Source organism: Chaetodon trifascialis, chromosome 24, assembly GCF_039877785.1.
Source record: "Chaetodon trifascialis isolate fChaTrf1 chromosome 24, fChaTrf1.hap1, whole genome shotgun sequence".
Lineage (NCBI taxonomy): Eukaryota > Metazoa > Chordata > Actinopteri > Chaetodontiformes > Chaetodontidae > Chaetodon > Chaetodon trifascialis.
In genome coordinates, this window is record NC_092079.1 from 667,118 (window position 1) to 694,262 (window position 27,145).

The following is a 27,145-nucleotide window of genomic DNA, read 5'->3' on the forward strand; positions in this document are numbered from 1 at the left end:
AACATTCCAAAGTAGACATGTCAATTATTGTCTTTTGGAATGTTCAATAACATTCCATTCTAGAATTTTCCAGCATTGCCTTTGATGTTGTTGACAAACATTCCGTTGCAGGCTTGTCAATCATTGCATTTTAGAATAGTGGTGAACATTCCATTCTAGAATTGGTTAACATTGCCTTGTACGTTGTTGACCAACATTCCGCTGTAGAATTTTCTGTTGTTGACGAACATTCTGTTCTAGAATTTTCAACAGTTGCCTTTTAAAATGTTCACTGACATTCCATTCTAGTGTTCATCAAACATTGCATTTTTTGGAAGTTCCCCAAACATTCCCTTGTAGAATTGCCAAACATTGTGTTTTAGAATGTTGGTGAATATTCCATTCTAGAATCTTCAAACATTGACCTTTATGTTGTTGACCAACATTCTCTTTTCGAATTTTCAAACATTGCCTTATTTTTGTAGTGCCACGAACATTCTGTTGTAGATTGTCAATCAATGTGTTATGAATGTTGACGAACATTCCGTCCTAGAATTTTCAACCACCGCCCTGTAAATGTTCACTAACATTCCGTTCTAGTATTTATCAATCATTACTTTTTTTGAAGTAGCACGAACTTGCATTTTAGAAAGTTCAACGAACATTCCGTTGTAGATTTGTCAATCGTTGCATTTTTCAAAGTGAAACGAACATTCCAAAGTAGACATGTCAATTATTGTCTTTCGGAATGTTCAATAACATTCCATTCTAGAATTTTCCAGCATTGCCTTTGATGTTGTTGACAAACATTCCGTTGCAGGCTTGTCAATCATTGCATTTTAGAATAGTGGTGAACATTCCATTCTAGAATTGGTTAACATTGCCTTGTACGTTGTTGACCAACATTCCGCTGTAGAATTTTCTGTTGTTGGCGAACATTCCGTTCCAGAATTTTCAACCGTTGCCTTTTAAAATGTTCACTGACATTCCATTCTAGTGTTCATCAAACATTGCATTTTTTGGAAGTTCCACAAACATTCCGTTTTAGAATGTTGGTGAATATTCCATTCTAGAATCTTCAAACATTGACCTTTATGTTGTTGACGAACATTCTCTTTTCGAATTTTCAAACATTGCCTTATTTTTGTAGTGCCACGAACATTCTGTTGTAGATTGTCAATCAGTGTGTTATGAATGTTGACGAACATTCCGTCCTAGAATTTTCAACCACTGCCCTTTAAAATGTTCACTAACATTCTGTTCTAGTATTTATCAATCATTACTTTTTTTGAAGTAGCACGAACTTGCATTTTAGAAAGTTCAACGAACATTCCGTTGTAGATTTGTCAATCATTGCATTTTTCAAAGTGAAAGGAACATTCCAAAGTAGACATGTCAATTATTGTCTTTTGGAATGTTCAATAACATTCCATTCTAGAATTTTCCAGCATTGCCTTTGATGTTGTTGACAAACATTCCGTTGCAGGCTTGTCAATCATTGCATTTTAGAATAGTGGTGAACATTCCATTCTAGAATTGGTTAACATTGCCTTGTACGTTGTTGACCAACATTCCGCTGTAGAATTTTCTGTTGTTGACGAACATTCTGTTCTAGAATTTTCAACAGTTGCCTTTTAAAATGTTCACTGACATTCCATTCTAGTGTTCATCAAACATTGCATTTTTTGGAAGTTCCCCAAACATTCCCTTGTAGAATTGCCAAACATTGTGTTTTAGAATGTTGGTGAATATTCCATTCTAGAATCTTCAAACATTGACCTTTATGTTGTTGACCAACATTCTCTTTTCGAATTTTCAAACATTGCCTTATTTTTGTAGTGCCACGAACATTCTGTTGTAGATTGTCAATCAATGTGTTATGAATGTTGACGAACATTCCGTCCTAGAATTTTCAACCACCGCCCTGTAAATGTTCACTAACATTCCGTTCTAGTATTTATCAATCATTACTTTTTTTGAAGTAGCACGAACTTGCATTTTAGAAAGTTCAACGAACATTCCGTTGTAGATTTGTCAATCGTTGCATTTTTCAAAGTGAAACGAACATTCCAAAGTAGACATGTCAATTATTGTCTTTCGGAATGTTCAATAACATTCCATTCTAGAATTTTCCAGCATTGCCTTTGATGTTGTTGACAAACATTCCGTTGCAGGCTTGTCAATCATTGCATTTTAGAATAGTGGTGAACATTCCATTCTAGAATTGGTTAACATTGCCTTGTACGTTGTTGACCAACATTCCGCTGTAGAATTTTCTGTTGTTGGCGAACATTCCGTTCTAGAAATGGCAAACGTTGCATTTTAGAATGTTGACGAACATTGCGTTATAGAATTTTCATATATTGGCTTTGATGTTGTTGACGAACGTTCCGTTGCAGGCTTGTCAATCATTGCATTTTAGAATAGTGGTGAACATTCCATTCTAGAATTGGTTAACATTGCCTTGTACGTTGTTGACCAACATTCCGCTGTAGAATTTTCTGTTGTTGACGAACATTCCGTTCCAGAATTTTCAACCGTTGCCTTTTAAAATGTTCACTGACATTCCATTCTAGTGTTCATCAAACATTGCATTTTTTGGAAGTTCCACAAACATTCCGTTTTAGAATGTTGGTGAATATTCCATTCTAGAATCTTCAAACATTGACCTTTATGTTGTTGACGAACATTCTCTTTTCGAATTTTCAAACATTGCCTTATTTTTGTAGTGCCACGAACATTCTGTTGTAGATTGTCAATCAGTGTGTTATGAATGTTGACGAACATTCCGTCCTAGAATTTTCAACCACTGCCCTTTAAAATGTTCACTAACATTCCGTTCTAGTATTTATCAATCATTACTTTTTTTGAAGTAGCACGAACTTGCATTTTAGAAAGTTCAACGAACATTCCGTTGTAGATTTGTCAATCATTGCATTTTTCAAAGTGAAACGAACATTCCAAAGTAGACATGTCAATTATTGTCTTTCGGAATGTTCAATAACATTCCATTCTAGAATTTTCCAGCATTGCCTTTGATGTTGTTGACAAACATTCCGTTGCAGGCTTGTCAATCATTGCATTTTAGAATAGTGGTGAACATTCCATTCTAGAATTGGTTAACATTGCCTTGTACGTTGTTGACCAACATTCCGCTGTAGAATTTTCTGTTGTTGGCGAACATTCCGTTCTAGAAATGGCAAACGTTGCATTTTAGAATGTTGACGAACATTGCGTTATAGAATTTTCATATATTGGCTTTGATGTTGTTGACGAACATTCCGTTGCAGGCTTGTCAATCATTGCATTTTAGAATAGTGGTGAACATTCCATTCTAGAATTGGTTAACATTGCCTTGTACGTTGTTGACCAACATTCCGCTGTAGAATTTTCTGTTGTTGGCGAACATTCCGTTGTAGAAATGGCAAACGTTGCATTTTAGAATGTTGACGAACATTGCGTTATAGAATTTTCATATATTGGCTTTGATGTTGTTGACGAACATTCCATTGCAGGCTTGTCAATCATTGCATTTTAGAATAGTGGTGAACATTCCATTCTAGAATTGGTTAACATTGCCTTGTACGTTGTTGACCGACATTCCTTTGTAGAATTTTCATATATTGGCTTCGATGTTGTTGACGAACATTCCGTTCTAGAATTTTCAACCGTTGCCTTTTAAAATGTTCACTAACATTCCGTTCTAGTATTTATCAATCATTACTTTTTTTGAAGTAGCATGAACTTGCATTTTAGAAAGTTCAACGAACATTCCGTTGTAGATTTGTCAATCATTGCATTTTTCAAAGTGAAAGGAACATTCCAAAGTAGACATGTCAATTATTGTCTTTTGGAATGTTCAATAACATTCCATTCTAGAATTTTCCAGCATTGCCTTTGATGTTGTTGACAAACATTCCGTTGCAGGCTTGTCAATCATTGCATTTTAGAATAGTGGTGAACATTCCATTCTAGAATTGGTTAACATTGCCTTGTACGTTGTTGACCAACATTCCGCTGTAGAATTTTCTGTTGTTGACGAACATTCTGTTCTAGAATTTTCAACAGTTGCCTTTTAAAATGTTCACTGACATTCCATTCTAGTGTTCATCAAACATTGCATTTTTTGGAAGTTCCCCAAACATTCCCTTGTAGAATTGCCAAACATTGTGTTTTAGAATGTTGGTGAATATTCCATTCTAGAATCTTCAAACATTGACCTTTATGTTGTTGACCAACATTCTCTTTTCGAATTTTCAAACATTGCCTTATTTTTGTAGTGCCACGAACATTCTGTTGTAGATTGTCAATCAATGTGTTATGAATGTTGATGAACATTCCGTCCTAGAATTTTCAACCACCGCCCTGTAAATGTTCACTAACATTCCGTTCTAGTATTTATCAATCATTACTTTTTTTGAAGTAGCACGAACTTGCATTTTAGAAAGTTCAACGAACATTCCGTTGTAGATTTGTCAATCGTTGCATTTTTCAAAGTGAAACGAACATTCCAAAGTAGACATGTCAATTATTGTCTTTCGGAATGTTCAATAACATTCCATTCTAGAATTTTCCAGCATTGCCTTTGATGTTGTTGACAAACATTCCGTTGCAGGCTTGTCAATCATTGCATTTTAGAATAGTGGTGAACATTCCATTCTAGAATTGGTTAACATTGCCTTGTACGTTGTTGACCAACATTCCGCTGTAGAATTTTCTGTTGTTGGCGAACATTCCGTTCTAGAAATGGCAAACGTTGCATTTTAGAATGTTGACGAACATTGCGTTATAGAATTTTCATATATTGGCTTTGATGTTGTTGACGAACGTTCCGTTGCAGGCTTGTCAATCATTGCATTTTAGAATAGTGGTGAACATTCCATTCTAGAATTGGTTAACATTGCCTTGTACGTTGTTGACCAACATTCCGCTGTAGAATTTTCTGTTGTTGACGAACATTCCGTTCCAGAATTTTCAACCGTTGCCTTTTAAAATGTTCACTGACATTCCATTCTAGTGTTCATCAAACATTGCATTTTTTGGAAGTTCCACAAACATTCCGTTTTAGAATGTTGGTGAATATTCCATTCTAGAATCTTCAAACATTGACCTTTATGTTGTTGACGAACATTCTCTTTTCGAATTTTCAAACATTGCCTTATTTTTGTAGTGCCACGAACATTCTGTTGTAGATTGTCAATCAGTGTGTTATGAATGTTGACGAACATTCCGTCCTAGAATTTTCAACCACTGCCCTTTAAAATGTTCACTAACATTCCGTTCTAGTATTTATCAATCATTACTTTTTTTGAAGTAGCACGAACTTGCATTTTAGAAAGTTCAACGAACATTCCGTTGTAGATTTGTCAATCATTGCATTTTTCAAAGTGAAACGAACATTCCAAAGTAGACATGTCAATTATTGTCTTTCAGAATGTTCAATAACATTCCATTCTAGAATTTTCCAGCATTGCCTTTGATGTTGTTGACAAACATTCCGTTGCAGGCTTGTCAATCATTGCATTTTAGAATAGTGGTGAACATTCCATTCTAGAATTGGTTAACATTGCCTTGTACGTTGTTGACCGACATTCCGCTGTAGAATTTTCTGTTGTTGGCGAACATTCCGTTGTAGAAATGGCAAACGTTGCATTTTAGAATGTTGACGAACATTGCGTTATAGAATTTTCATATATTGGCTTTGATGTTGTTGACGAACATTCCGTTGCAGGCTTGTCAATCATTGCATTTTAGAATAGTGGTGAACATTCCATTCTAGAATTGGTTAACATTGCCTTGTACGTTGTTGACCAACATTCCGCTGTAGAATTTTCTGTTGTTGGCGAACATTCCGTTCTAGAAATGGCAAACGTTGCATTTTAGAATGTTGACGAACATTGCGTTATAGAATTTTCATATATTGGCTTTGATGTTGTTGACGAACATTCCGTTGCAGGCTTGTCAATCATTGCATTTTAGAATAGTGGTGAACATTCCATTCTAGAATTGGTTAACATTGCCTTGTACGTTGTTGACCAACATTCCGCTGTAAAATTTTCTGTTGTTGGCGAACATTCCGTTGTAGAAATGGCAAACGTTGCATTTTAGAATGTTGACGAACATTGCGTTATAGAATTTTCATATATTGGCTTTGATGTTGTTGACGAACATTCCATTGCAGGCTTGTCAATCATTGCATTTTAGAATAGTGGTGAACATTCCATTCTAGAATTGGTTAACATTGCCTTGTACGTTGTTGACCGACATTCCTTTGTAGAATTTTCATATATTGGCTTCGATGTTGTTGACGAACATTCCGTTCTAGAATTTTCAACCGTTGCCTTTTAAAATGTTCACTAACATTCCGTTCTAGTATTTATCAATCATTACTTTTTTTGAAGTAGCATGAACTTGCATTTTAGAAAGTTCAACGAACATTCCGTTGTAGATTTGTCAATCATTGCATTTTTCAAAGTGAAAGGAACATTCCAAAGTAGACATGTCAATTATTGTCTTTTGGAATGTTCAATAACATTCCATTCTAGAATTTTCCAGCATTGCCTTTGATGTTGTTGACAAACATTCCGTTGCAGGCTTGTCAATCATTGCATTTTAGAATAGTGGTGAACATTCCATTCTAGAATTGGTTAACATTGCCTTGTACGTTGTTGACCAACATTCCGCTGTAGAATTTTCTGTTGTTGACGAACATTCTGTTCTAGAATTTTCAACAGTTGCCTTTTAAAATGTTCACTGACATTCCATTCTAGTGTTCATCAAACATTGCATTTTTTGGAAGTTCCCCAAACATTCCCTTGTAGAATTGCCAAACATTGTGTTTTAGAATGTTGGTGAATATTCCATTCTAGAATCTTCAAACATTGACCTTTATGTTGTTGACCAACATTCTCTTTTCGAATTTTCAAACATTGCCTTATTTTTGTAGTGCCACGAACATTCTGTTGTAGATTGTCAATCAATGTGTTATGAATGTTGACGAACATTCCGTCCTAGAATTTTCAACCACCGCCCTGTAAATGTTCACTAACATTCCGTTCTAGTATTTATCAATCATTACTTTTTTTGAAGTAGCACGAACTTGCATTTTAGAAAGTTCAACGAACATTCCGTTGTAGATTTGTCAATCGTTGCATTTTTCAAAGTGAAACGAACATTCCAAAGTAGACATGTCAATTATTGTCTTTCGGAATGTTCAATAACATTCCATTCTAGAATTTTCCAGCATTGCCTTTGATGTTGTTGACAAACATTCCGTTGCAGGCTTGTCAATCATTGCATTTTAGAATAGTGGTGAACATTCCATTCTAGAATTGGTTAACATTGCCTTGTACGTTGTTGACCAACATTCCGCTGTAGAATTTTCTGTTGTTGGCGAACATTCCGTTCTAGAAATGGCAAACGTTGCATTTTAGAATGTTGACGAACATTGCGTTATAGAATTTTCATATATTGGCTTTGATGTTGTTGACGAACATTCCGTTGCAGGCTTGTCAATCATTGCATTTTAGAATAGTGGTGAACATTCCATTCTAGAATTGGTTAACATTGCCTTGTACGTTGTTGACCAACATTCCGCTGTAAAATTTTCTGTTGTTGGCGAACATTCCGTTGTAGAAATGGCAAACGTTGCATTTTAGAATGTTGACGAACATTGCGTTATAGAATTTTCATATATTGGCTTTGATGTTGTTGACGAACATTCCATTGCAGGCTTGTCAATCATTGCATTTTAGAATAGTGGTGAACATTCCATTCTAGAATTGGTTAACATTGCCTTGTACGTTGTTGACCGACATTCCTTTGTAGAATTTTCATATATTGGCTTCGATGTTGTTGACGAACATTCCGTTCTAGAATTTTCAACCGTTGCCTTTTAAAATGTTCACTAACATTCCGTTCTAGTATTTATCAATCATTACTTTTTTTGAAGTAGCATGAACTTGCATTTTAGAAAGTTCAACGAACATTCCGTTGTAGATTTGTCAATCATTGCATTTTTCAAAGTGAAAGGAACATTCCAAAGTAGACATGTCAATTATTGTCTTTTGGAATGTTCAATAACATTCCATTCTAGAATTTTCCAGCATTGCCTTTGATGTTGTTGACAAACATTCCGTTGCAGGCTTGTCAATCATTGCATTTTAGAATAGTGGTGAACATTCCATTCTAGAATTGGTTAACATTGCCTTGTACGTTGTTGACCAACATTCCGCTGTAGAATTTTCTGTTGTTGACGAACATTCTGTTCTAGAATTTTCAACAGTTGCCTTTTAAAATGTTCACTGACATTCCATTCTAGTGTTCATCAAACATTGCATTTTTTGGAAGTTCCCCAAACATTCCCTTGTAGAATTGCCAAACATTGTGTTTTAGAATGTTGGTGAATATTCCATTCTAGAATCTTCAAACATTGACCTTTATGTTGTTGACCAACATTCTCTTTTCGAATTTTCAAACATTGCCTTATTTTTGTAGTGCCACGAACATTCTGTTGTAGATTGTCAATCAATGTGTTATGAATGTTGACGAACATTCCGTCCTAGAATTTTCAACCACCGCCCTGTAAATGTTCACTAACATTCCGTTCTAGTATTTATCAATCATTACTTTTTTTGAAGTAGCACGAACTTGCATTTTAGAAAGTTCAACGAACATTCCGTTGTAGATTTGTCAATCGTTGCATTTTTCAAAGTGAAACGAACATTCCAAAGTAGACATGTCAATTATTGTCTTTCGGAATGTTCAATAACATTCCATTCTAGAATTTTCCAGCATTGCCTTTGATGTTGTTGACAAACATTCCGTTGCAGGCTTGTCAATCATTGCATTTTAGAATAGTGGTGAACATTCCATTCTAGAATTGGTTAACATTGCCTTGTACGTTGTTGACCAACATTCCGCTGTAGAATTTTCTGTTGTTGGCGAACATTCCGTTCTAGAAATGGCAAACGTTGCATTTTAGAATGTTGACGAACATTGCGTTATAGAATTTTCATATATTGGCTTTGATGTTGTTGACGAACGTTCCGTTGCAGGCTTGTCAATCATTGCATTTTAGAATAGTGGTGAACATTCCATTCTAGAATTGGTTAACATTGCCTTGTACGTTGTTGACCAACATTCCGCTGTAGAATTTTCTGTTGTTGACGAACATTCCGTTCCAGAATTTTCAACCGTTGCCTTTTAAAATGTTCACTGACATTCCATTCTAGTGTTCATCAAACATTGCATTTTTTGGAAGTTCCACAAACATTCCGTTTTAGAATGTTGGTGAATATTCCATTCTAGAATCTTCAAACATTGACCTTTATGTTGTTGACGAACATTCTCTTTTCGAATTTTCAAACATTGCCTTATTTTTGTAGTGCCACGAACATTCTGTTGTAGATTGTCAATCAGTGTGTTATGAATGTTGACGAACATTCCGTCCTAGAATTTTCAACCACTGCCCTTTAAAATGTTCACTAACATTCCGTTCTAGTATTTATCAATCATTACTTTTTTTGAAGTAGCACGAACTTGCATTTTAGAAAGTTCAACGAACATTCCGTTGTAGATTTGTCAATCGTTGCATTTTTCAAAGTGAAACGAACATTCCAAAGTAGACATGTCAATTATTGTCTTTCGGAATGTTCAATAACATTCCATTCTAGAATTTTCCAGCATTGCCTTTGATGTTGTTGACAAACATTCCGTTGCAGGCTTGTCAATCATTGCATTTTAGAATAGTGGTGAACATTCCATTCTAGAATTGGTTAACATTGCCTTGTACGTTGTTGACCAACATTCCGCTGTAGAATTTTCTGTTGTTGGCGAACATTCCGTTCTAGAAATGGCAAACGTTGCATTTTAGAATGTTGACGAACATTGCGTTATAGAATTTTCATATATTGGCTTTGATGTTGTTGACGAACGTTCCGTTGCAGGCTTGTCAATCATTGCATTTTAGAATAGTGGTGAACATTCCATTCTAGAATTGGTTAACATTGCCTTGTACGTTGTTGACCAACATTCCGCTGTAGAATTTTCTGTTGTTGACGAACATTCCGTTCCAGAATTTTCAACCGTTGCCTTTTAAAATGTTCACTGACATTCCATTCTAGTGTTCATCAAACATTGCATTTTTTGGAAGTTCCACAAACATTCCGTTTTAGAATGTTGGTGAATATTCCATTCTAGAATCTTCAAACATTGACCTTTATGTTGTTGACCAACATTCTCTTTTCGAATTTTCAAACATTGCCTTATTTTTGTAGTGCCACGAACATTCTGTTGTAGATTGTCAATCAATGTGTTATGAATGTTGACGAACATTCCGTCCTAGAATTTTCAACCACCGCCCTGTAAATGTTCACTAACATTCCGTTCTAGTATTTATCAATCATTACTTTTTTTGAAGTAGCACGAACTTGCATTTTAGAAAGTTCAACGAACATTCCGTTGTAGATTTGTCAATCGTTGCATTTTTCAAAGTGAAACGAACATTCCAAAGTAGACATGTCAATTATTGTCTTTCGGAATGTTCAATAACATTCCATTCTAGAATTTTCCAGCATTGCCTTTGATGTTGTTGACAAACATTCCGTTGCAGGCTTGTCAATCATTGCATTTTAGAATAGTGGTGAACATTCCATTCTAGAATTGGTTAACATTGCCTTGTACGTTGTTGACCAACATTCCGCTGTAGAATTTTCTGTTGTTGGCGAACATTCCGTTCTAGAAATGGCAAACGTTGCATTTTAGAATGTTGACGAACATTGCGTTATAGAATTTTCATATATTGGCTTTGATGTTGTTGACGAACGTTCCGTTGCAGGCTTGTCAATCATTGCATTTTAGAATAGTGGTGAACATTCCATTCTAGAATTGGTTAACATTGCCTTGTACGTTGTTGACCAACATTCCGCTGTAGAATTTTCTGTTGTTGACGAACATTCCGTTCCAGAATTTTCAACCGTTGCCTTTTAAAATGTTCACTGACATTCCATTCTAGTGTTCATCAAACATTGCATTTTTTGGAAGTTCCACAAACATTCCGTTTTAGAATGTTGGTGAATATTCCATTCTAGAATCTTCAAACATTGACCTTTATGTTGTTGACGAACATTCTCTTTTCGAATTTTCAAACATTGCCTTATTTTTGTAGTGCCACGAACATTCTGTTGTAGATTGTCAATCAGTGTGTTATGAATGTTGACGAACATTCCGTCCTAGAATTTTCAACCACTGCCCTTTAAAATGTTCACTAACATTCCGTTCTAGTATTTATCAATCATTACTTTTTTTGAAGTAGCACGAACTTGCATTTTAGAAAGTTCAACGAACATTCCGTTGTAGATTTGTCAATCATTGCATTTTTCAAAGTGAAAGGAACATTCCAAAGTAGACATGTCAATTATTGTCTTTCGGAATGTTCAATAACATTCCATTCTAGAATTTTCCAGCATTGCCTTTGATGTTGTTGACAAACATTCCGTTGCAGGCTTGTCAATCATTGCATTTTAGAATAGTGGTGAACATTCCATTCTAGAATTGGTTAACATTGCCTTGTACGTTGTTGACCAACATTCCGCTGTAGAATTTTCTGTTGTTGGCGAATATTCCGTTGTAGAAATGGCAAACGTTGCATTTTAGAATGTTGACGAACATTGCGTTATAGAATTTTCATATATTGGCTTTGATGTTGTTGACGAACATTCCATTGCAGGCTTGTCAATCATTGCATTTTAGAATAGTGGTGAACATTCCATTCTAGAATTGGTTAACATTGCCTTGTACGTTGTTGACCAACATTCCGCTGTAGAATTTTCTGTTGTTGACGAACATTCTGTTCTAGAATTTTCAACAGTTGCCTTTTAAAATGTTCACTGACATTCCATTCTAGTGTTCATCAAACATTGCATTTTTTGGAAGTTCCCCAAACATTCCCTTGTAGAATTGCCAAACATTGTGTTTTAGAATGTTGGTGAATATTCCATTCTAGAATCTTCAAACATTGACCTTTATGTTGTTGACCAACATTCTCTTTTCGAATTTTCAAACATTGCCTTATTTTTGTAGTGCCACGAACATTCTGTTGTAGATTGTCAATCAATGTGTTATGAATGTTGACGAACATTCCGTCCTAGAATTTTCAACCACCGCCCTGTAAATGTTCACTAACATTCCGTTCTAGTATTTATCAATCATTACTTTTTTTGAAGTAGCACGAACTTGCATTTTAGAAAGTTCAACGAACATTCCGTTGTAGATTTGTCAATCGTTGCATTTTTCAAAGTGAAACGAACATTCCAAAGTAGACATGTCAATTATTGTCTTTCGGAATGTTCAATAACATTCCATTCTAGAATTTTCCAGCATTGCCTTTGATGTTGTTGACAAACATTCCGTTGCAGGCTTGTCAATCATTGCATTTTAGAATAGTGGTGAACATTCCATTCTAGAATTGGTTAACATTGCCTTGTACGTTGTTGACCAACATTCCGCTGTAGAATTTTCTGTTGTTGGCGAACATTCCGTTCTAGAAATGGCAAACGTTGCATTTTAGAATGTTGACGAACATTGCGTTATAGAATTTTCATATATTGGCTTTGATGTTGTTGACGAACGTTCCGTTGCAGGCTTGTCAATCATTGCATTTTAGAATAGTGGTGAACATTCCATTCTAGAATTGGTTAACATTGCCTTGTACGTTGTTGACCAACATTCCGCTGTAGAATTTTCTGTTGTTGACGAACATTCCGTTCCAGAATTTTCAACCGTTGCCTTTTAAAATGTTCACTGACATTCCATTCTAGTGTTCATCAAACATTGCATTTTTTGGAAGTTCCACAAACATTCCGTTTTAGAATGTTGGTGAATATTCCATTCTAGAATCTTCAAACATTGACCTTTATGTTGTTGACGAACATTCTCTTTTCGAATTTTCAAACATTGCCTTATTTTTGTAGTGCCACGAACATTCTGTTGTAGATTGTCAATCAGTGTGTTATGAATGTTGACGAACATTCCGTCCTAGAATTTTCAACCACTGCCCTTTAAAATGTTCACTAACATTCCGTTCTAGTATTTATCAATCATTACTTTTTTTGAAGTAGCACGAACTTGCATTTTAGAAAGTTCAACGAACATTCCGTTGTAGATTTGTCAATCGTTGCATTTTTCAAAGTGAAACGAACATTCCAAAGTAGACATGTCAATTATTGTCTTTCGGAATGTTCAATAACATTCCATTCTAGAATTTTCCAGCATTGCCTTTGATGTTGTTGACAAACATTCCGTTGCAGGCTTGTCAATCATTGCATTTTAGAATAGTGGTGAACATTCCATTCTAGAATTGGTTAACATTGCCTTGTACGTTGTTGACCAACATTCCGCTGTAGAATTTTCTGTTGTTGGCGAACATTCCGTTCTAGAAATGGCAAACGTTGCATTTTAGAATGTTGACGAACATTGCGTTATAGAATTTTCATATATTGGCTTTGATGTTGTTGACGAACGTTCCGTTGCAGGCTTGTCAATCATTGCATTTTAGAATAGTGGTGAACATTCCATTCTAGAATTGGTTAACATTGCCTTGTACGTTGTTGACCAACATTCCGCTGTAGAATTTTCTGTTGTTGACGAACATTCCGTTCCAGAATTTTCAACCGTTGCCTTTTAAAATGTTCACTGACATTCCATTCTAGTGTTCATCAAACATTGCATTTTTTGGAAGTTCCACAAACATTCCGTTTTAGAATGTTGGTGAATATTCCATTCTAGAATCTTCAAACATTGACCTTTATGTTGTTGACGAACATTCTCTTTTCGAATTTTCAAACATTGCCTTATTTTTGTAGTGCCACGAACATTCTGTTGTAGATTGTCAATCAGTGTGTTATGAATGTTGACGAACATTCCGTCCTAGAATTTTCAACCACTGCCCTTTAAAATGTTCACTAACATTCCGTTCTAGTATTTATCAATCATTACTTTTTTTGAAGTAGCACGAACTTGCATTTTAGAAAGTTCAACGAACATTCCGTTGTAGATTTGTCAATCATTGCATTTTTCAAAGTGAAAGGAACATTCCAAAGTAGACATGTCAATTATTGTCTTTCGGAATGTTCAATAACATTCCATTCTAGAATTTTCCAGCATTGCCTTTGATGTTGTTGACAAACATTCCGTTGCAGGCTTGTCAATCATTGCATTTTAGAATAGTGGTGAACATTCCATTCTAGAATTGGTTAACATTGCCTTGTACGTTGTTGACCAACATTCCGCTGTAGAATTTTCTGTTGTTGGCGAACATTCCGTTCTAGAAATGGCAAACGTTGCATTTTAGAATGTTGACGAACATTGCGTTATAGAATTTACATATATTGCCTTTGATGTTGTTGACGAACATTCCATTGCAGGCTTGTCAATCATTGCATTTTAGAATAGTGGTGAACATTCCATTCTAGAATTGGTTAACATTGCCTTGTACGTTGTTGACCAACATTCCGCTGTAGAATTTTCTGTTGTTGACGAACATTCCGTTCTAGAATTTTCAACCGTTGCCTTTTAAAATGTTCACTGACATTCCATTCTAGTGTTCATCAAACATTGCATTTTTTGGAAGTTCCACAAACATTCCCTTGTAGAATTGCCAAACATTGTGTTTTAGAATGTTGGTGAATATTCCATTCTAGAATCTTCAAACATTGACCTTTATGTTGTTGACCAACATTCTCTTTTCGAATTTTCAAACATTGCCTTATTTTTGTAGTGCCACGAACATTCTGTTGTAGATTGTCAATCAATGTGTTATGAATGTTGACGAACATTCCGTCCTAGAATTTTCAACCACCGCCCTGTAAATGTTCACTAACATTCCGTTCTAGTATTTATCAATCATTACTTTTTTTGAAGTAGCACGAACTTGCATTTTAGAAAGTTCAACGAACATTCCGTTGTAGATTTGTCAATCGTTGCATTTTTCAAAGTGAAACGAACATTCCAAAGTAGACATGTCAATTATTGTCTTTCGGAATGTTCAATAACATTCCATTCTAGAATTTTCCAGCATTGCCTTTGATGTTGTTGACAAACATTCCGTTGCAGGCTTGTCAATCATTGCATTTTAGAATAGTGGTGAACATTCCATTCTAGAATTGGTTAACATTGCCTTGTACGTTGTTGACCAACATTCCGCTGTAGAATTTTCTGTTGTTGGCGAACATTCCGTTCTAGAAATGGCAAACGTTGCATTTTAGAATGTTGACGAACATTGCGTTATAGAATTTTCATATATTGGCTTTGATGTTGTTGACGAACGTTCCGTTGCAGGCTTGTCAATCATTGCATTTTAGAATAGTGGTGAACATTCCATTCTAGAATTGGTTAACATTGCCTTGTACGTTGTTGACCAACATTCCGCTGTAGAATTTTCTGTTGTTGACGAACATTCCGTTCCAGAATTTTCAACCGTTGCCTTTTAAAATGTTCACTGACATTCCATTCTAGTGTTCATCAAACATTGCATTTTTTGGAAGTTCCACAAACATTCCGTTTTAGAATGTTGGTGAATATTCCATTCTAGAATCTTCAAACATTGACCTTTATGTTGTTGACGAACATTCTCTTTTCGAATTTTCAAACATTGCCTTATTTTTGTAGTGCCACGAACATTCTGTTGTAGATTGTCAATCAGTGTGTTATGAATGTTGACGAACATTCCGTCCTAGAATTTTCAACCACTGCCCTTTAAAATGTTCACTAACATTCCGTTCTAGTATTTATCAATCATTACTTTTTTTGAAGTAGCACGAACTTGCATTTTAGAAAGTTCAACGAACATTCCGTTGTAGATTTGTCAATCGTTGCATTTTTCAAAGTGAAAGGAACATTCCAAAGTAGACATGTCAATTATTGTCTTTCGGAATGTTCAATAACATTCCATTCTAGAATTTTCCAGCATTGCCTTTGATGTTGTTGACAAACATTCCGTTGCAGGCTTGTCAATCATTGCATTTTAGAATAGTGGTGAACATTCCATTCTAGAATTGGTTAACATTGCCTTGTACGTTGTTGACCAACATTCCGCTGTAGAATTTTCTGTTGTTGGCGAACATTCCGTTCTAGAAATGGCAAACGTTGCATTTTAGAATGTTGACGAACATTGCATTATAGAATTTTCATATATTGGCTTTGATGTTGTTGACGAACGTTCCGTTGCAGGCTTGTCAATCATTGCATTTTAGAATAGTGGTGAACATTCCATTCTAGAATTGGTTAACATTGCCTTGTACGTTGTTGACCAACATTCCGCTGTAGAATTTTCTGTTGTTGGCGAACATTCCGTTCTAGAAATGGCAAACGTTGCATTTTAGAATGTTGACGAACATTGCGTTATAGAATTTTCATATATTGGCTTTGATGTTGTTGACGAACATTCCGTTGCAGGCTTTTCAATCATTGCATTTTAGAATAGTGGTGAACATTCCATTCTAGAATTGGTTAACATTGCCTTGTACGTTGTTGACCGACATTCCTTTGTAGAATTTTCATATATTGGCTTCGATGTTGTTGACGAACATTCCGTTCTAGAATTTTCAACCGTTGCCTTTTAAAATGTTCACTAACATTCCGTTCTAGTATTTATCAATCATTACTTTTTTTGAAGTAGCACGAACTTGCATTTTAGAAAGTTCAACGAACATTCCGTTGTAGATTTGTCAATCATTGCATTTTTCAAAGTGAAAGGAACATTCCAAAGTAGACATGTCAATTATTGTCTTTTGGAATGTTCAATAACATTCCATTCTAGAATTTTCCAGCATTGCCTTTGATGTTGTTGACAAACATTCCGTTGCAGGCTTGTCAATCATTGCATTTTAGAATAGTGGTGAACATTCCATTCTAGAATTGGTTAACATTGCCTTGTACGTTGTTGACCAACATTCCGCTGTAGAATTTTCTGTTGTTGGCGAACATTCCGTTCTAGAAATGGCAAACGTTGCATTTTAGAATGTTGACGAACATTGCGTTATAGAATTTACATATATTGCCTTTGATGTTGTTGACGAACGTTCCATTGCAGGCTTGTCAATCATTGCATTTTAGAATAGTGGTGAACATTCCATTCTAGAATTGGTTAACATTGCCTTGTACGTTGTTGACCAACATTCCGCTGTAGAATTTTCTGTTGTTGACGAACATTCCGTTCTAGAATTTTCAACCGTTGCCTTTTAAAATGTTCACTGACATTCCATTCTAGTGTTCATCAAACATTGCATTTTTTGGAAGTTCCACAAACATTCCCTTGTAGAATTGCCAAACATTGTGTTTTAGAATGTTGGTGAATATTCCATTCTAGAATCTTCAAACATTGACCTTTATGTTGTTGACGAACATTCTCTTTTCGAATTTTCAAACATTGCCTCATTTTTGTAGTGCCACGAACATTCTGTTGTAGATTGTCAATCAATGTGTTATGAATGTTGACGAACATTCCGTCCGAGAATTTTCAACCACCGCCCTATAAATGTTCACTAACATTCTGTTCTAGTATTTATCAATCATTACTTTTTTTGAAGTAGCACGAACTTGCATTTTAGAAAGTTCAACGAACATTCCGTTGTAGATTTGTCAATCGTTGCATTTTTCAAAGTGAAACGAACATTCCAAAGTAGACATGTCAATTATTGTCTTTCGGAATGTTCAATAACATTCCATTCTAGAATTTTCCAGCATTGCCTTTGATGTTGTTGACAAACATTCCGTTGCAGGCTTGTCAATCATTGCATTTTAGAATAGTGGTGAACATTCCATTCTAGAATTGGTTAACATTGCCTTGTACGTTGTTGACCGACATTCCGCTGTAGAATTTTCTGTTGTTGGCGAACATTCCGTTCTAGAAATGGCAAACGTTGCATTTTAGAATGTTGACGAACATTGCGTTATAGAATTTTCATATATTGGCTTTGATGTTGTTGACGAACATTCCGTTGCAGGCTTGTCAATCATTGCATTTTAGAATAGTGGTGAACATTCCATTCTAGAATTGGTTAACATTGCCTTGTACGTTGTTGACCGACATTCCTTTGTAGAATTTTCATATATTGGCTTCGATGTTGTTGACGAACATTCCGTTCTAGAATTTTCAACCGTTGCCTTTTAAAATGTTCACTAACATTCCGTTCTAGTATTTATCAATCATTACTTTTTTTGAAGTAGCACGAACTTGCATTTTAGAAAGTTCAATGAACATTCCGTTGTAGATTTGTCAATCATTGCATTTTTCAAAGTGAAAGGAACATTCCAAAGTAGACATGTCAATTATTGTCTTTTGGAATGTTCAATAACATTCCATTCTAGAATTTTCCAGCATTGCCTTTGATGTTGTTGACAAACATTCCGTTGCAGGCTTGTCAATCATTGCATTTTAGAATAGTGGTGAACATTCCATTCTAGAATTGGTTAACATTGCCTTGTACGTTGTTGACCAACATTCCGCTGTAGAATTTTCTGTTGTTGGCGAACATTCCGTTCTAGAAATGGCAAACGTTGCATTTTAGAATGTTGACGAACATTGCGTTATAGAATTTACATATATTGCCTTTGATGTTGTTGACGAACGTTCCGTTGCAGGCTTGTCAATCATTGCATTTTAGAATAGTGGTGAACATTCCATTCTAGAATTGGTTAACATTGCCTTGTACGTTGTTGACCAACATTCCGCTGTAGAATTTTCTGTTGTTGACGAACATTCCGTTCTAGAATTTTCAACCGTTGCCTTTTAAAATGTTCACTGACATTCCATTCTAGTGTTCATCAAACATTGCATTTTTTGGAAGTTCCACAAACATTCCCTTGTAGAATTGCCAAACATTGTGTTTTAGAATGTTGGTGAACATTCCATTCTAGAATTGGTTAACATTGCCTTGTACGTTGTTGACCGACATTCCGCTGTAGAATTTTCTGTTGTTGGCGAACATTCCGTTCTAGAAATGGCAAACGTTGCATTTTAGAATGTTGACGAACATTGCGTTATAGAATTTTCATATATTGGCTTTGATGTTGTTGACGAACATTCCGTTGCAGGCTTGTCAATCATTGCATTTTAGAATAGTGGTGAACATTCCATTCTAGAATTGGTTAACATTGCCTTGTACGTTGTTGACCGACATTCCTTTGTAGAATTTTCATATATTGGCTTCGATGTTGTTGACGAACATTCCGTTCTAGAATTTTCAACCGTTGCCTTTTAAAATGTTCACTAACATTCCGTTCTAGTATTTATCAATCATTACTTTTTTTGAAGTAGCACGAACTTGCATTTTAGAAAGTTCAACGAACATTCCGTTGTAGATTTGTCAATCATTGCATTTTTCAAAGTGAAAGGAACATTCCAAAGTAGACATGTCAATTATTGTCTTTTGGAATGTTCAATAACATTCCATTCTAGAATTTTCCAGCATTGCCTTTGATGTTGTTGACAAACATTCCGTTGCAGGCTTGTCAATCATTGCATTTTAGAATAGTGGTGAACATTCCATTCTAGAATTGGTTAACATTGCCTTGTACGTTGTTGACCAACATTCCGCTGTAGAATTTTCTGTTGTTGGCGAACATTCCGTTCTAGAAATGGCAAACGTTGCATTTTAGAATGTTGACGAACATTGCGTTATAGAATTTACATATATTCCCTTTGATGTTGTTGACGAACGTTCCGTTGCAGGCTTGTCAATCATTGCATTTTAGAATAGTGGTGAACATTCCATTCTAGAATTGGTTAACATTGCCTTGTACGTTGTTGACCAACATTCCGCTGTAGAATTTTCTGTTGTTGACGAACATTCCGTTCTAGAATTTTCAACCGTTGTCTTTTAAAATGTTCACTGACATTCCATTCTAGTGTTCATCAAACATTGCATTTTTTGGAAGTTCCACAAACATTCCCTTGTAGAATTGCCAAACATTGTGTTTTAGAATGTTGGTGAATATTCCATTCTAGAATCTTCAAACATTGACCTTTATGTTGTTGACGAACATTCTCTTTTCGAATTTTCAAACATTGCCTCATTTTTGTAGTGCCACGAACATTCTGTTGTAGATTGTCAATCAATGTGTTATGAATGTTGACGAACATTCCGTCCGAGAATTTTCAACCACCGCCCTATAAATGTTCACTAACATTCTGTTCTAGTATTTATCAATCATTACTTTTTTTGAAGTAGCACGAACTTGCATTTTAGAAAGTTCAACGAACATTCCGTTGTAGATTTGTCAATCGTTGCATTTTTCAAAGTGAAACGAACATTCCAAAGTAGACATGTCAATTATTGTCTTTCGGAATGTTCAATAACATTCCATTCTAGAATTTTCCAGCATTGCCTTTGATGTTGTTGACAAACATTCCGTTGCAGGCTTGTCAATCATTGCATTTTAGAATAGTGGTGAACATTCCATTCTAGAATTGGTTAACATTGCCTTGTACGTTGTTGACCGACATTCGGCTGTAGAATTTTCTGTTGTTGGCGAACATTCCGTTCTAGAAATGGCAAACGTTGCATTTTAGAATGTTGACGAACATTGCGTTATAGAATTTTCATATATTGGCTTTGATGTTGTTGACGAACATTCCGTTGCAGGCTTGTCAATCATTGCATTTTAGAATAGTGGTGAACATTCCATTCTAGAATTGGTTAACATTGCCTTGTACGTTGTTGACCGACATTCCTTTGTAGAATTTTCATATATTGGCTTCGATGTTGTTGACGAACATTCCGTTCTAGAATTTTCAACCGTTGCCTTTTAAAATGTTCACTAACATTCCGTTCTAGTATTTATCAATCATTACTTTTTTTGAAGTAGCACGAACTTGCATTTTAGAAAGTTCAACGAACATTCCGTTGTAGATTTGTCAATCATTGCATTTTTCAAAGTGAAAGGAACATTCCAAAGTAGACATGTCAATTATTGTCTTTTGGAATGTTCAATAACATTCCATTCTAGAATTTTCCAGCATTGCCTTTGATGTTGTTGACAAACATTCCGTTGCAGGCTTGTCAATCATTGCATTTTAGAATAGTGGTGAACATTCCATTCTAGAATTGGTTAACATTGCCTTGTACGTTGTTGACCAACATTCCGCTGTAGAATTTTCTGTTGTTGGCGAACATTCCGTTCTAGAAATGGCAAACGTTGCATTTTAGAATGTTGACGAACATTGCGTTATAGAATTTACATATATTCCCTTTGATGTTGTTGACGAACGTTCCGTTGCAGGCTTGTCAATCATTGCATTTTAGAATAGTGGTGAACATTCCATTCTAGAATTGGTTAACATTGCCTTGTACGTTGTTGACCAACATTCCGCTGTAGAATTTTCTGTTGTTGACGAACATTCCGTTCTAGAATTTTCAACCGTTGTCTTTTAAAATGTTCACTGACATTCCATTCTAGTGTTCATCAAACATTGCATTTTTTGGAAGTTCCACAAACATTCCCTTGTAGAATTGCCAAACATTGTGTTTTAGAATGTTGGTGAATATTCCATTCTAGAATCTTCAAACATTGACCTTTATGTTGTTGACGAACATTCTCTTTTCGAATTTTCAAACATTGCCTCATTTTTGTAGTGCCACGAACATTCTGTTGTAGATTGTCAATCAATGTGTTATGAATGTTGACGAACATTCCGTCCGAGAATTTTCAACCACCGCCCTATAAATGTTCACTAACATTCTGTTCTAGTATTTATCAATCATTACTTTTTTTGAAGTAGCACGAACTTGCATTTTAGAAAGTTCAACGAACATTCCGTTGTAGATTTGTCAATCGTTGCATTTTTCAAAGTGAAAGGAACATTCCAAAGTAGACATGTCAATTATTGTCTTTCGGAATGTTCAATAACATTCCATTCTAGAATTTTCCAGCATTGCCTTTGATGTTGTTGACAAACATTCCGTTGCAGGCTTGTCAATCATTGCATTTTAGAATAGTGGTGAACATTCCATTCTAGAATTGGTTAACATTGCCTTGTACGTTGTTGACCGACATTCGGCTGTAGAATTTTCTGTTGTTGGCGAACATTCCGTTCTAGAAATGGCAAACGTTGCATTTTAGAATGTTGACGAACATTGCGTTATAGAATTTTCATATATTGGCTTTGATGTTGTTGACGAACATTCCGTTGCAGGCTTTTCAATCATTGCATTTTAGAATAGTGGTGAACATTCCATTCTAGAATTGGTTAACATTGCCTTGTACGTTGTTGACCGACATTCCTTTGTAGAATTTTCATATATTGGCTTCGATGTTGTTGACGAACATTCCGTTCTAGAATTTTCAACCGTTGCCTTTTAAAATGTTCACTAACATTCCGTTCTAGTATTTATCAATCATTACTTTTTTTGAAGTAGCACGAACTTGCATTTTAGAAAGTTCAACGAACATTCCGTTGTAGATTTGTCAATCATTGCATTTTTCAAAGTGAAAGGAACATTCCAAAGTAGACATGTCAATTATTGTCTTTTGGAATGTTCAATAACATTCCATTCTAGAATTTTCCAGCATTGCCTTTGATGTTGTTGACAAACATTCCGTTGCAGGCTTGTCAATCATTGCATTTTAGAATAGTGGTGAACATTCCATTCTAGAATTGGTTAACATTGCCTTGTACGTTGTTGACCAACATTCCGCTGTAGAATTTTCTGTTGTTGGCGAACATTCCGTTCTAGAAATGGCAAACGTTGCATTTTAGAATGTTGACGAACATTGCGTTATAGAATTTACATATATTGCCTTTGATGTTGTTGACGAACGTTCCATTGCAGGCTTGTCAATCATTGCATTTTAGAATAGTGGTGAACATTCCATTCTAGAATTGGTTAACATTGCCTTGTACGTTGTTGACCAACATTCCGCTGTAGAATTTTCTGTTGTTGACGAACATTCCGTTCTAGAATTTTCAACCGTTGCCTTTTAAAATGTTCACTGACATTCCATTCTAGTGTTCATCAAACATTGCATTTTTTGGAAGTTCCACAAACATTCCCTTGTAGAATTGCCAAACATTGTGTTTTAGAATGTTGGTGAATATTCCATTCTAGAATCTTCAAACATTGACCTTTATGTTGTTGACGAACATTCTCTTTTCGAATTTTCAAACATTGCCTCATTTTTGTAGTGCCACGAACATTCTGTTGTAGATTGTCAATCAATGTGTTATGAATGTTGACGAACATTCCGTCCGAGAATTTTCAACCACCGCCCTATAAATGTTCACTAACATTCTGTTCTAGTATTTATCAATCATTACTTTTTTTGAAGTAGCACGAACTTGCATTTTAGAAAGTTCAACGAACATTCCGTTGTAGATTTGTCAATCGTTGCATTTTTCAAAGTGAAACGAACATTCCAAAGTAGACATGTCAATTATTGTCTTTCGGAATGTTCAATAACATTCCATTCTAGAATTTTCCAGCATTGCCTTTGATGTTGTTGACAAACATTCCGTTGCAGGCTTGTCAATCATTGCATTTTAGAATAGTGGTGAACATTCCATTCTAGAATTGGTTAACATTGCCTTGTACGTTGTTGACCGACATTCCGCTGTAGAATTTTCTGTTGTTGGCGAACATTCCGTTCTAGAAATGGCAAACGTTGCATTTTAGAATGTTGACGAACATTGCGTTATAGAATTTTCATATATTGGCTTTGATGTTGTTGACGAACATTCCGTTGCAGGCTTGTCAATCATTGCATTTTAGAATAGTGGTGAACATTCCATTCTAGAATTGGTTAACATTGCCTTGTACGTTGTTGACCGACATTCCTTTGTAGAATTTTCATATATTGGCTTCGATGTTGTTGACGAACATTCCGTTCTAGAATTTTCAACCGTTGCCTTTTAAAATGTTCACTAACATTCCGTTCTAGTATTTATCAATCATTACTTTTTTTGAAGTAGCACGAACTTGCATTTTAGAAAGTTCAACGAACATTCCATTGTAGATTTGTCAATCATTGCATTTTTCAAAGTGAAAGGAACATTCCAAAGTAGACATGTCAATTATTGTCTTTTGGAATGTTCAATAACATTCCATTCTAGAATTTTCCAGCATTGCCTTTGATGTTGTTGACAAACATTCCGTTGCAGGCTTGTCAATCATTGCATTTTAGAATAGTGGTGAACATTCCATTCTAGAATTGGTTAACATTGCCTTGTACGTTGTTGACCAACATTCCGCTGTAGAATTTTCTGTTGTTGGCGAACATTCCGTTGTAGAAATGGCAAACGTTGCATTTTAGAATGTTGACGAACATTGCGTTATAGAATTTACATATATTGCCTTTGATGTTGTTGACGAACGTTCCGTTGCAGGCTTGTCAATCATTGCATTTTAGAATAGTGGTGAACATTCCATTCTAGAATTGGTTAACATTGCCTTGTACGTTGTTGACCGACATTCCTTTGTAGAATTTTCATATATTGGCTTCGATGTTGTTGACGAACATTCCGTTCTAGAATTTTCAACCGTTGCCTTTTAAAATGTTCACTAACATTCCGTTCTAGTATTTATCAATCATGACTTTTTTTGAAGTAGCACGAACTTGCATTTTAGAAAGTTCAACGAACATTCCGTTGTAGATTTGTCAATCATTGCATTTTTCAAAGTGAAAGGAACATTCCAAAGTAGACATGTCAATTATTGTCTTTTGGAATGTTCAATAACATTCCATTCTAGAATTTTCCAGCATTGCCTTTGATGTTGTTGACAAACATTCCGTTGCAGGCTTGTCAATCATTGCATTTTAGAATAGTGGTGAACATTCCATTCTAGAATTGGTTAACATTGCCTTGTACGTTGTTGACCGACATTCGGCTGTAGAATTTTCTGTTGTTGGCGAACATTCCGTTCTAGAAATGGCAAACGTTGCATTTTAGAATGTTGACGAACATTGCGTTATAGAATTTTCATATATTGGCTTTGATGTTGTTGACGAACATTCCGTTGCAGGCTTGTCAATCATTGCATTTTAGAATAGTGGTGAACATTCCATTCTAGAATTGGTTAACATTGCCTTGTACGTTGTTGACCGACATTCCGCTGTAGAATTTTCTGTTGTTGGCGAACATTCCGTTCTAGAAATGGCAAACGTTGCATTTTAGAATGTTGACGAACATTGCGTTATGGAATTTTCATATATTGGCTTTGATGTTGTTGACGAACATTCCGTTGCAGGCTTGTCAATCATTGCATTTTAGAATAGTGGTGAACATTCCATTCTAGAATTGGTTAACATTGCCTTGTACGTTGTTGACCAACATTCCGCTGTAGAATTTTCTGTTGTTGGCGAACATTCCGTTCTAGAAATGGCAAACGTTGCATTTTAGAATGTTGACGAACATTGCGTTATAGAATTTTCATATATTGGCTTTGATGTTGTTGACGAACATTCCATTGCAGGCTTGTCAATCATTGCATTTTAGAATAGTGGTGAACATTCCATTCTAGAATTGGTTAACATTGCCTTGTACGTTGTTGACCGACATTCCTTTGTAGAATTTTCATATATTGGCTTCGATGTTGTTGACGAACATTCCGTTCTAGAATTTTCAACCGTTGCCTTTTAAAATGTTCACTAACATTCCGTTCTAGTATTTATCAATCATTACTTTTTTTGAAGTAGCACGAACTTGCATTTTAGAAAGTTCAACGAACATTCCGTTGTAGATTTGTCAATCATTGCATTTTTCAAAGTGAAAGGAACATTCCAAAGTAGACATGTCAATTATTGTCTTTTGGAATGTTCAATAACATTCCATTCTAGAATTTTCCAGCATTGCCTTTGATGTTGTTGACAAACATTCCGTTGCAGGCTTGTCAATCATTGCATTTTAGAATAGTGGTGAACATTCCATTCTAGAATTGGTTAACATTGCCTTGTACGTTGTTGACCAACATTCCGCTGTAGAATTTTCTGTTGTTGGCGAACATTCCGTTCTAGAAATGGCAAACGTTGCATTTTAGAATGTTGACGAACATTGCGTTATAGAATTTACATATATTGCCTTTGATGTTGTTGACGAACATTCCGTTGCAGGCTTGTCAATCATTGCATTTTAGAATAGTGGTGAACATTCCATTCTAGAATTGGTTAACATTGCCTTGTACGTTGTTGACCAACATTCCGCTGTAGAATTTTCTGTTGTTGACGAACATCCCGTTCTAGAATTTTCAACCGTTGCCTTTTAAAATGTTCACTGACATTCCATTCTAGTGTTCATCAAACATTGCATTTTTTGGAAGTTCCACAAACATTCCCTTGTAGAATTGCCAAACATTGTGTTTTAGAATGTTGGTGAATATTCCATTCTAGAATCTATTCAATTCAATTCAATTCAATTCAATTCAATTCAATTCAATTCAATTCAATTTTATTTGTATAGCGCCAAATCACAACAGAAGTTGTCTCAGGACACTTTCCATATAGAGCTGGTACAGACCAAGCTCTTTTATCTACAAAGAAACCAACAATTCCCCCATGAGCAAGCACTTGGCGACAGTGGCGAGGAAAAACTTCCACTTGACCTTGAAACATTGACCTTTATGTTGTTGACGAACATTCTCTTTTCCAATTTTCAAACATTGCCTCATTTTTGTAGTGCCACGAACATTCTGTTGTAGATTGTCAATCAATGTGTTATGAATGTTGACGAACATTCCGTCCGAGAATTTTCAACCACCGCCCTATAAATGTTCACTAACATTCTGTTCTAGTATTTATCAATCATTACTTTTTTTGAAGTAGCACGAACTTGCATTTTAGAAAGTTCAACGAACATTCCGTTGTAGATTTGTCAATCGTTGCATTTTTCAAAGTGAAAGGAACATTCCAAAGTAGACATGTCAATTATTGTCTTTCGGAATGTTCAATAACATTCCATTCTAGAATTTTCCAGCATTGCCTTTGATGTTGTTGACAAACATTCCGTTGCAGGCTTGTCAATCATTGCATTTTAGAATAGTGGTGAACATTCCATTCTAGAATTGGTTAACATTGCCTTGTACGTTGTTGACCGACATTCCGCTGTAGAATTTTCTGTTGTTGGCGAACATTCCGTTCTAGAAATGGCAAACGTTGCATTTTAGAATGTTGACGAACA